We start from the raw sequence: 12,857 nt of genomic DNA, 5'->3' as shown, positions 1-12,857 counted from the left end.
ATACACTATACAAGATATAGAAGAAATATAATTTCGAGTGTGTGTGTGTGTGTGTGTGTAAGTTTCAATACTACAGTATGTTTGTGTCATCAGAACAGAAGTTGGATACTGGATACTGTAGCTCCAGTGAAAACTAAGGCCTCAAATCCGAAGTCCCTGACCCCGTGGTATAATTCTCAAACACGTAGCCTAAAGCAGATAACTCGTAAGTTGGAGAGGAAATGGCCTGTCACAAATTTAGAGGATCATCATTTAGCCTGGAGAAATAGTTTGCTGCTTTATAAGAAAGCCCTCCGCAAAGCCAGAACATCTTACTATTCGTCACTGATTGAAGAAAATAAGAACAACCCCAGGTTTCTCTTCAGCACTGTAGCCAGGCTGACAAAAAGTCAGAGCTCTACTGAGCCAACCATCCCTTTAACGTTAACTAGTAATGACTTCATGAACTTCTTCAGAAATAAAATTTTTATCATTAGAGAAAAAAAATACCAATAATCATCCCACAGATGTAACATTGTCTACAGCTACTTTTAGTACCATTGATGTTAAGTTAGACTCTTTTTCTCCAATCGATCTTTCTGAGTTAACTTCAATAATTACTTCCTCCAAACCATCAACGTGTCTTTTAGACCCCATTCCTACAACACTGCTTAAAGAAGTCCTGCCATTAATTAATTCTTCAATCTTAAATATAATCAACCTATCTCTAATAATTGGCTATGTACCACAGGCCTTCAAGGTGGCTGTAGTTAAACCCTTACTTAAAAAGCAATCTCTAGACCCAGCTGTCTTAGCTAATTATAGGCCAATCTCCAACCTTCCTTTCATATCAAAAATCCTTGAAAGAGTAGTTGTCAAACAGCTAACAGATCATCTGCAGAGGAATGGCTTATTTGAAGAGTTTCAGTCAGGTTTCAGAGCTCATCACAGCACAGAAACAGCTTTAGTGAAGGTTACAAATGATCTTCTTATGGCCTCTGACAGTGGACTCATCTCTGTGCTTGTCCTGCTAGACCTCAGTGCAGCGTTCGATACTGTTGATCATAATATCCTATTAGAGCGAATGGAACATGCTGTAGGTATTACAGGTACTGCGCTGCAGTGGTTTGTATCATATCTATCTAATAGACTCCAATTTGTTCAAGTAAATGAAGAGTCCTCTTCACACACTAAGGTCTATTATGGTGTTCCTCAGGGTTCAGTGCTAGGACCAATTCTATTTACATTATACATGCTTCCCCTAGGCAGCATCATTAGAAGACATAGCATAAATTTTCACTGCTATGCAGATGACACGCAGCTCTATCTATCCATGAAGCCAGATAACACACACCAATTAGTTAAACTGCAGGAATGTCTTAAAGACATAAAGACCTGGATGGCCGCTAACTTTCTGCTTCTTAATTCAGATAAAACTGAGGTTATTGTACGCGGCCCTGAAAATCTTAGAAATATGGTATCTAACCAGATTCTTACTCTGGATGGCATTACCTTGGCCTCCAGTAATGCTGTGAGGAACCTTGGAGTCATTTTTGACCAGGACATGTCCTTCAAGGCACATATTAAACAAATATGTAAGACTGCTTTCTTCCATTTGCACAACATCTCTAAAATGAGAAATATCCTGTCTCAGAGTGATGCTGAAAAACTAGTTCATGCCTTCATTACTTCCAGGCTGGACTACTGTAATTCTTTATTATCAGGATGTCCTAAAAACTCGCTGAAAAGTCTTCAGTTAATCCAAAATGCTGCAGCAAGAGTACTGACAGGGACTAGGAAGAGAGAGCATATTTCTCCTGTTTTGGCTTCCCTTCATTGGCTTCCTGTTAAATCCAGAATTGAATTCAAAATCCTGCTCCTCACTTACAAGGTCTTAAATAATCAGGCCCCATCTTATCTTAATGACCTTGTAGTACCATATCACCCTATTAGAGCACTTCGCTCTCGCTCTGCAGGCCTACTTGTTGTCCCTAGGGTATTTAAAAGTAGAATGGGAGGGAGAGCCTTCAGTTTTCAGGCCCCTCTTCTGTGGAACCAGCTTCCAGTTTGGATTCGGGAGACAGACACTATCTCTACTTTCAAGATTAGGCTTAAAACTTTCCTTTTTGCTAAAGCATATAGTTAGGGCTGGACCGGGTGACCCTGAATCCTCCCTTAGTTATGCTGCAATAGACGTAGGCTGCCGGGGATTCCCATGATGCATCGAGTTTTTCCTTTCCAGTCACCTTCTCACTCACTATGTGTTAATAGACCTCTCTGCATCGAATCATATCTGTTATTAATCTCTGTCTCTCTTCCACAGCATGTCTTTATCCTGTTTTCCTTCTTTCACCCCAACCGGTCGCAGCAGATGGCCGCCCCTCCCTGAGCCTGGTTCTGCCGGAGGTTTCTTCCTGTTAAAAGGGAGTTTTTCCTTCCCACTGTCGCCAAAGTGCTTGCTCATAGGGGGTCATATGATATGATTGTTGGGTTTTTCTCTGTATTTAATATTGTGCTATCTACTGTACAATATAAAGTGCCTTGAGGCGACTTTTGTTGTGATTTGGCGCTATATAAATAAAATTGAATTGAATTGAATTGAATTGAATTGAATAAATAAACCCAAAAACAGGTCAGTCCAAACTACCAACCCCTCCTTAGCTGTATAAAGCAGTATAACACTGCTTCAGCTTCTATGAGCTTATTTGTATTTATTTCATATTGATTTTCTATTCTCTTTTTTACATTTTTGGTGTGCAAGTCAGAAGTCAAAGGTCAATCTGTTGAGTTGACAGAATAAGTGTCTTACTGAACAACACTGCAACAGTTGCCCACTGGAAAGAAGTTCAAGTGCTGAACACATTACTGACATGAATTCCTTCCTTTACATGGAACATCTGTCTGTATGCTCTATTCTAAAACCTCCCAAAGGTTTAGTTCATTGCTAACTCTTTCTGTCACCAGGACTGTGATCAGAATTCAAGCATGAGCTTACAGCCTTGACATCATTACATGACATCATATATTCACCTTGTAGAAAAGCATTATATAAGAACCAGTCCATTTGCCTTCACGAAAGAACCCCAAAAATGAGTCCACACTGTAAAAATGATGCTAGATTTGACTCAGGATCCTCGCTGTGCCCCTACCAACTTTAAAGTGGATTGAAAGGATGGTTGTTGATTGTAGAGAAAGAACACACAAGCAAACAGAGATAAGATATAGATTTAGTGAGATATTTTGCTCTCACACTTGATAAAATGTATAGAAATATGTATAATAAACTCTAAATCGGTTAAATTAAATCTAAATATTAAACCATGAAACGCATCCACATTTTCACTTAGCAGTCACCTTTAATCACATTCGTGTGATTAAGTATTTGCTTAAAAAGTGAAATATTTTCAGCACATTGCTCAGAAATATCTCACACATTTTCTTTTGATATGTCCTGTCTGTAAATTATTAAAGGCATATATTTGAATTATAAATAAACTAACTATAAGAAAACAGGCAAAACATGCACCATGCCTGAGGCTACGTCTCTTCATTGCATATAATTTCCATGTAGTCACTCTCTGTTTTCTCCGCTCCGTGCTTTCTCCTCCTTTGTGTTTACCTCCCCCTTCCTCCCTTCAGCTACACACACCCTCCCACCACCCTGGCCAGCCAATATGGTCTGAATAGAGGCTGATTCAGGGTGTCAGGCCCTGTCTTAAATGTAATAAATTAGCACTGAGCTGGGGAAAGGTGCATCCTTCCCAACACATCACCAGAGAAGGAGCGTGTGCACCACCATCCTTGACCTCGTCTTCTAACCCCCACTTTTTATACACACACACACACACACACACACACACACACACACACACACACACACACACACACACACACACACACACACACACACACACACACACTACAACCTCCAATTCCCCCTCCATCATCAGCTAGTCCTGGTCTGGTCTGGTTGGCTCTGTCAGCCATCATCCAGTGCTCCAGTGAGAATCATTAGCATTGTCATAACTGGCTGGGAAAGGAGGCCAGCAGAGACCTGGTTGAAGGGGTAGTGGGGGATATCTGTGTTTGTGAGAGTGAAAGAGTGGGTGGTAGTATGCAAGTATTCATAGCTATGTGTTTGCATACAGATACTGTAGGCTTATGAACAAATGTTCATCTTTTTTGTATGTGGCTATTTCATGAGTGGGAATGTCTGTGAGAGCTGGTGCGTCTGTTTGCCTGCACGTGTGTGTGTGTGTGTGTGCGTGTGTGTGTGTGTGTGTGTGTGTGTGAGAGAGAGAGAGAGAGAGAGAGAGAGAGAGAGAGAGAACTGGTGCTGCATGCAGACATAGAGTGGTAATAAATAGAATGTATGTGGCAGCTCCAGCATTTGAGCAAAGTGGATACATGACTTAACGAGGTGTCCTGATGAAATGTGCAGAAATGGTTAATGAGTAAAATCAATTCAATTCCGTTTTATTTATACAACACCAAATCAAAACAACAGTCACCTCAAGGTGCTTTATATTGTAAGGTAGACCCTACAATAATAAATACAGATAAAAACCCAACAACCATATGACCCCCTATAAGCAAGCACTTAGTGACAGTGGGAAGGAAAAACTCCTTTTTAACAGGAAGAACCTCCAGCAGAACCAGGCTCAGGGAGGGGCGGCCATCTGCCGCGACCAGTTAGGGAGAGAGAAGGAAGACAGGACAAAAGACATGCTGTGGAAGAGAGATTAATAACAAGTATGATTCAATGCAGAGAGGTTTCTTAACTCATAGTGAGTGAAGAAGAAATACTCAGTGCATCATGGGAATCCCCCAGCAGCCTACGTCTATTGCAGCATAACTAAGGGAGGATTCAGGGTCACCTGATCCAGCCCTAACTATATGCTTTAGCAAAAAGGAAAGTTTTAAGCCTAATCTTAAAAGTAGAGATAGTGTCTGTCTCCTAAATCCAAACTGGAAGCTGGTTCCACAGAAGTGGGGCCTGAAAACTGAAGGCTCAGCCCAGTGGCAGTCCTAGCCTGTTTGGCGCCCCGGGTGAACACGAACACAAGAACGAAGTGCTCTAATGGGGTGATATGGTACTACAAGGTCATTAAGATAAGTTTGGACCAGATTATTGAAGACCTTGTAAGTGAGGAGCAGGATTTTGAATTCAATTCTGGATTTAACTGGAAGCCAATGAAGGGAAGCTAATACAGGAGAAATATGCTCTCTCTTTCTAGTCCCTGTCAGTATTCTTGCTGCTGCATTTTGGATTAACTGAAGGATTTTCATGGAGTTTTTTAGGACATCCTGATAATGATGGATTACAGTAGTCCAGCCTGGAAGTAATAAATGCATCAACTAGTTTATGAGAGTCACTCTGAAACAGGAAATAATTACTAAAGTTAACTCAGAAAGATCAATTGGAGAAAAAGAGTCTAAATGAATATCAATGGTACTGAAAGTAGTTGTAGATAATGTTACATCTGTGAAATGATTATGATAAATTTTTTCTCTAATTGTTAAAATTTCATCTGTGTAGAAGTTCATGAAGTCAATAGTGCTTTGCTAATTATTTAAGCTGTATAATGTGAACAGAATTGGTCCTAGCATTGAACCCTGTGGAACTCCCTAATTAACCTTAGTGCGTGAAGAGGACTCTTCATTTACTTGAACAAATTGGAGTCTATTAGATAGATATGATATAAACCACTGCAGCGCAGTACCTGTAATACCTACAGCGTGCTCTAATCGCTCTAATAGGATATTATGGTCGACAGTATCGAACGCTGCACTGGGGTCTAGCAGAACAAGCACAGAGATGAGTCCACTGTCAGAGGCCATAAGAAGATCATTTGTAACCTTCACTAAAGCTGTTTCTGTGCTGTGATGAGCTCTGAAACCTGACTGAAACTCTTCAAATAAGCCATTCCTCTGCAGATGATCAGTTAGCTGTTTGACAACTACTCTTTCAAGGATTTTTGATATGAAAGAAAGGTTGGAGATTGGCCTATAATTAGCTAAGACTGCTGGGTCTACAGATGGCTTTTTAAGTAGTGGTTTAACTACAGCCAGCTTGAAGGCCTGTGGTACATAGCCGATAAGTAGAGAGAGGCTGATCATATTTTAGATTAAAACATTAATATTAATGTAATAAATGTAAATATTAATCAGTTACACCTGATATGTGTAATGTACATTCCAAGCCTATGTAAAAGCCCAATTTAATTTGTTGTTATTTATTTATTCTTTCATGGTTACAGCCAATAATTTTTATATTTCTTCAACAACATGTACTGTCACCATTAAGTGAAAAATAAAATAAATGAAACTTTAACATTTTCAAATAAGGCTGTTTTTTAAATATCCACACATTTATATAAATATCCAATAGACAAAATTAAAAATCTCCACTTGCATGGAGTATTTACAAGCAGACATGTTCAGCAAACAGAATAACCTAAATAATTCACATTTGAAGAGTGTTTAAAAAAGAGTTTTGCCCACAGTGTTTTAACCTACAAAGGTCTCACATGTCACCTGACAGTTCTCCATGGTCCATCTGTGCACTCTGTCGTCCTGATACAGTTTGATAACCACTGGTTAAATGTACCATCACCTGCAGTACATGTGTATTTCTCTCACACAGTCACAGGCAGTGATCACTGATTCGTTGATACCTTTGAAGAAAGGTAGTCCTCTTCATTTCCATAAACCATAAATCAAAGTGTACTTCTTATAAATCTGTCACTGCAGCCTGCGTATGCCATTAATCTTTCTGATAATCAATCCTCTGCATGCTATTAGTTATTAGACTACATTCTGTCCATGAGTTAGAAAAAAAATGTAACATATGTGAATAGTTAGCATGTCTATTTCTCCTTTGTGTTTTTTTAAGTGATTAGTAATTCGATATTAGTACAGGTTGCACAGCCATTTTCTCTGCACTTTTGTATTTACCCAGTAAAAAGACAAGTCATATTTCTATTAATATAGTTTAATAAAATATATGCTGTAAGCCAGGGGTTTCAACCCTAAATGAGCTGTGGGTGTGCTGGCACTGTCATCTCATTGGAGGGCCACTTTGGTGTTCAAGTACTACAAAACAAACGAACAAAAAAACCCACAAATATTTCCTAAAATGTAGTAAATGTAGTGTTTTGGGGTTTTTTTTTCAAAAAAATTGAAATATTCTATAACAAGACAAAACTGCAAATGTAAACTCAAATTATTTTTTTCTCCCTCGTAACTAACTGAAGCCTTTCATTGAACTACTAAATAAACACATTGGTCCTCTCTTTCTGGCCAGACACGTGGCAGCACTTCTGCTATTATTTTGTTCGTATTTAACAAAATCGAAACGCAGACAGAAGAGTACACATTAGTTTTTGACTCTCTCACTGAAATAACACAGCCAGTCCCTTAGGATGTTTGTACTCTCTGCTCATATTGCCTTCATATTAAATCAGTTTGGGCTTTTTAAAGAACTTATTTAAACACTGCACTTGACAACAAACAGATCATCCCTAACAAAAAAAGGAATATCAAGGGCCAAATTGCATTAGATTTCTTTCTGTAGGGTGACGTGGGCTGGAAGTGGCCCCAGGGCCGCGAGTTTGAGGCCCCTGCTCTAAGCATTGTAGCTTATATTGATTATGTTTTTATATTCACTATCATTTGAGAATTTAAATGACCTAACGGTTTGTCTCATTCAGTTTAATTCACTGCCAGGGGTTGGGGTAAGAAGAACGCAAAAGGAGAAAAGAAAAGCATTAAGAGACATTAACAATAACAACAAGCAAATAGGTAGATACCATTTTATTTTTAGTGTTGAATTTAAAAAAAAAAATTATAACTTTGTTATCTCTTTAAGGTGTTGTTATAACTGTGTGATTGTGTTCCATAAGTGAAGCATCTATGTCATTCTAACATTAACCAACATTTGTGTGTGTGTGTGTGTGTGTGTGTGTGTGTGTGTGTGTGTGTGTGTGTGTGTGTGTGTGTGTGTATATATATATACATACATATACAGTATGCACACACACACACACACACACATATATATATTTCATATCAGTGGAAAGGCACCTGCTTTAGATGTATTGTACAGGTTTAGAATGTTATGTACATGTGAGTTCATCTTGTCTAATTGATTACACAATATTCATATCTTTTAAGGACAGTTTTTGGAATTAGAAACATTACTGGTCAACCAGGCATTTAAGTGATTCTACTAGCTTAACTACCTGATTTGTTTCATCTGTGTCAAGGCTCGGTAGCTAGCAATGAGAAATGGACCCAAAAGCAGATTCAAAATGACAGCTCAGAGCTGAGTGACTAGAATATTTTATTTACAGTGACATAGTACAACACGATGCTTAAGAGCTAAGGCTATGAACCCGGTTAGGGCAAATGAGCATGAACGATGAAACTCCAGACCGGGCTGGGTCGGCAGGGAAACTGTGGTTTGAGAATCGATGGTCTAGGGCACTGAAACAGAGGCAAAAGAGAGTCAGGGTGGTTCTGAGAAGTGGTGAGCAAAGTCAGCTGAAAACTTGTTTGCAGGTGGAGCAAGCTGGAGGGGGAAGGCGAGTGATTGTGGTATGGGTGAGTGCAGTGAGGAATGAATCAGTGAAGCAGGGGGGCAGGTAGGTGTTTCTGGAGAGTATTCAATGACAGATTACCGGCTTAGGTGGAGCAGAAGTGACCAGCATCCAGGTTGGAAGAGTTATGGCGAGGTGGAGTGAGTATTTCCGTGAAACGACTGAGAAGACAAGAGAACAAGGTAAGATACAAGCACTATGATGGACACAGGATATGAGAAGCCACGAACTAACATAGGATTAGTTGTGAGCGCTGGTCCAGGTGGGAGCTCTGGGAGGAGTGATGATGACTCCACCCAGAGGAGGGGCGCCAGGCACTATAGACAAACACTGACTCACCCAGACCATGACAAACTGTCTCTATCGATGTGGTGTGTGTGTGTGTGTGTGTGTGTGTGTGTGTGTGTGTGTGTGTGTGTGTGTGTGTGTGTGTGTGTGTGTGGCGTGTGTAGGGTGTGAAGGAAGATGTCATAGAAGAGGGATAGTAGTATAGCAAAGACAGTGCCTTAAAAATACAAATAAAGCATGCAAGAAAATAAATCAAGCCAATTTTACAACAGTTCAATCATGTCAGAGTGTTTGTTGTCATTTTTAAATAATTCCATATGATTTTATTTTGTCAAATGACACCTGTAATATGAGTGACTGGCTTGCTTGGCAGGTCCAGTGTGGAGTGACTGACATACTGTTTAGTTGAGACAGATTGAGGGGAATCCAGGCACTACATTCACACCACAGAGCTTTGTTGTTTCTTTGTTTAACTATATTTCTAGAATCTAAATTAATTCTGATATCCAAGTTTGTTTTTGTGTACATCAAGTTTTCAATGTACAACATTAATGCCTTAGTTCCACATTGAGCATCCAAACTGTATGTTTTATTTTGAATGTTTATTGGCTCTTTGCTAGCCTAGATTATGAGCACTAATTCCATCAGTCGAATTTTTGATAAGGCCTGTTAAGGAAGTTAAACAGCATGCTGAGGTTATTATTGAGAGCTCCAGTCTTAGCCTGTGATTAGACCCACAACAAACCTGTATCTGTGTTCTCCAATAATTCCTGTCCTGTCATTGTGGAGTGGTACACCAAGATGACAGACCAGACCAGAGCCCCCTCCTTTTTCTGTGCATTTCTATACGTGCATGTAGTCATCCATGTGTGTGGCAGCATGAGAATAAGATAGCTAGACTGGTGTGCATGTATGTGTACTCTACCCCAGTATAGGCGGCAGTATTAATGAGCCCAGATTTCATTTCCGATGAGCGATTATTTGACTGTTCATTTGGCTAAGATTTATGATGAGGCCCTATATCTGTAGCCTGCAGCACTGCACAAGTCTTTAATAATGGGGAATGAACACATTAATCACCCTGTAGCAGTCAGCTACAGAAAGCAAGGGAGCACCATCCAATCTGCATCACTGGATGAGAGAGACTATCACCTCATATTCATTTAAAAACCTTATCTAGTACATGGAGGTAAGGAAAAATGACCTGTCTAACTGAATATGATTTAACATCATAAAACTGAGAGTCATACACACGCTATTTATCCTGTTGTGATGAAAGACACAGACCAACATTGGGCTGTCTGCCCAATGTTGAAGAGGCACAAACAGAATCACCATAACAAACCCACAGGGTTTATCTAGGGTGGAGCATTGCCGCTCATCACAAAACCTCATGAGTGTCAGGGCTATATATATATATATATATATATATATATATATATATATATATATATATATATATATTAGTGCTGTAGCGTTAATCTCATTAAAATGACGTTAATTCCATAACCGAATTAACGCGACAAATCTCCGTTAGCGAGTTTGCGCGGATCACCCCGTGCATGGGGCTAAATGGCGCTAACACGTTAACGAGCAAACTACGGTAACGTGTTGATGCCGTACAGCCCTGCACTGCCAGTGGCTGATGCCTTCACGCATTGGTGGTTCTCGGTGTCCGGGGCTGGGTGCTTGGGTGTGTACTGGCTCACTCCCGGCAGTTGCTTGGTGGGGCCTGGCACCCTTCTGTAGGGTAGTGGGCCCTTGGACTTCAGGCCTTGGTCCGCCCTGGCGTAGCCAGCTGCCGGCAGAACTTGCGGGCACGTCATCACAGCCCCCTGTGGCTTCTGCACTGTGGTTGCTGGGTGACCCCCCCCCCCGTCAAGGACTCTCCTCAGGTGTTTTCTAGGAGAGTGCCGCGGCTGCCCCTCCGGTGGTCCACCGCCTGGATCTTCTCCATGCCTGCTTCATGCCCTGGGGGGCATGGCTATGGCTCCCCTCACCTACTATCAGATAGTTACTTATGCTTATCTAGGTTAATACTGTGGTTTCCCTGCTGTGTTGTTCTCTTTTTGCTTCTTCTTTTTTTCAGCAGGTGAGCTTGCGGATTTTTTGTCTTTTCTTACTGTCCCTTTTCCCGTCTTTTTCAAGGAGATGAAGCCTTTGAAGACATTTTTTGTTTTTGAAGCCTTTCAGTTTCAGATGTTGTCTGATGGTTATGTGGCTGAAGTTGGTACCAGTAACGGCATTAATTTGGGTTGAGGATCACCCAGTGTCATGACGGACAGCCAATTGGATCCTCTGGCTCAGTGATGGTAAAAAAAAAAATTCCGTCTTCCACTTGACTTTTTTGTTCCATATCCCTCAGGATCATTTAAGAAATTCCAAATGACTGTCTAACTATCAAGTGAAGGCTGTGTGCAGGTAGGAATGGTGGACTGAAAGTGCAGAAATCAGACCTAACGAGACAAGGAAAGCAAAACTAGAAACACTGATATGAGATGCGGCCTTTCAAAGTAAAACAGGAAACAGAGACACGGACTTGAAAAGGGGATACAGCTGATGGGGGAAACAGAGCAACCAGGGAACACAGAGGCAGAAACCAGAAGACTGAGGATTCTAACATAGAAACCAAAAGACTAGAGATGATAAATAATGACAAAATCAAAGTTCAATAATAAGGCGAAACTCAAAACACTGGGTCAAGGACCCAGGTACCCTAACACTGACTGCATCCTGCCTCAGCAGCAATGGCGCTGAGAGAGACCCTGTTTATGAAGTTCAACAACCCGACCACGTTCAAAAAGGGAACATTTTTTTTGCTTTTGCCATCAGAACGTCATGTCAGTGTGACAACCTGACAGAAAATGACAATGAATACATATTTTTCCACAGATTTGGCCTAACATTTAGGAGTCAATAATTTACCAGTATTGGGCATCAATTAAAATTTTAACAATTAGATTAAACGACTGGTATGCCTGGTACCTAATAGTGACAAAAGCGTCAATTAGTTGGCTAGTTGTTCTTGGGGCTTGTTACCCAATCTGGGGATGATGATATCTCCTCTTAACCTGATGTCAGGGGACATCAGACAGTGGATCAATTAATTCAATCAATTATTTCCTTCATGAAAAGGAAATTACTTTATGACTTTTTTTCATGATTCTTTTGTTTGTTTGTTTCTCAACTTTTGAAATCAACCTACCATTGAAAATATAGACTCATCATTTCTTTGTTAGTGGGCAATCTTTCAAAATCAGGATGGGTTCAAATAATATATATATATATATATATATATATATATATATATATATATATATATATATATATATATATATATATATATATATATATATATACATATATAAACCCCCATCTCGCCCCTGCGGGTGGTTTATCCTTCAAGCTCGGGTCCTCTACCAGAGGCCTGGGAGCTTGAGGGTCCTGCGCAGTATCTTAGCTGTTCCCAGGACTGCGCTCTTCTGGACAGAGATCTCCGATGTTGTTCCCGGGATCTGCTGGAGCCACTCGCCTAGCTTGGGAGTCACCGCACCTAGTGCTCCGATTACCACGGGGACCACCGTTACCTTCACCCTCCACATCCTCTCGAGCTCTTCTCTGAGCCCTTGGTATTTCTCCAGCTTCTCGTGTTCCTTCTTCCTGATATTGCTGTCATTCGGAACCGCTACATCGATCACTACGGCCGTCTTCTTCTGTTTGTCTACCACCACTATGGTTAGCCAGAGGACACCCTGAGGCTATACGCAAGCGGAAGGAAGGAGGCCGGGGACTGGTGAGTGTCAGCACCACAGTCCAGGATGATACAACGAACATCCACGAATACATCACGAAAATGGCCCCAACTGACAGCGTGCTCAGTGAATACCTCAGGCAGAAGAACCCAACAAAGCGGAGGAAGGCGAGAAACCATCATGGAAGGACAGGCCCCTGCACGGTATGTACCACCGGCTGATAGCGGAGGTGGCTGAT

Source organism: Pelmatolapia mariae, linkage group LG15 (assembly GCF_036321145.2).
Source record: "Pelmatolapia mariae isolate MD_Pm_ZW linkage group LG15, Pm_UMD_F_2, whole genome shotgun sequence".
Taxonomy (NCBI): Eukaryota; Metazoa; Chordata; class Actinopteri; order Cichliformes; family Cichlidae; genus Pelmatolapia; species Pelmatolapia mariae.
The sequence above is the reverse complement of the archived record's forward strand: the minus strand, read 5'-3'. Positions refer to the sequence as shown.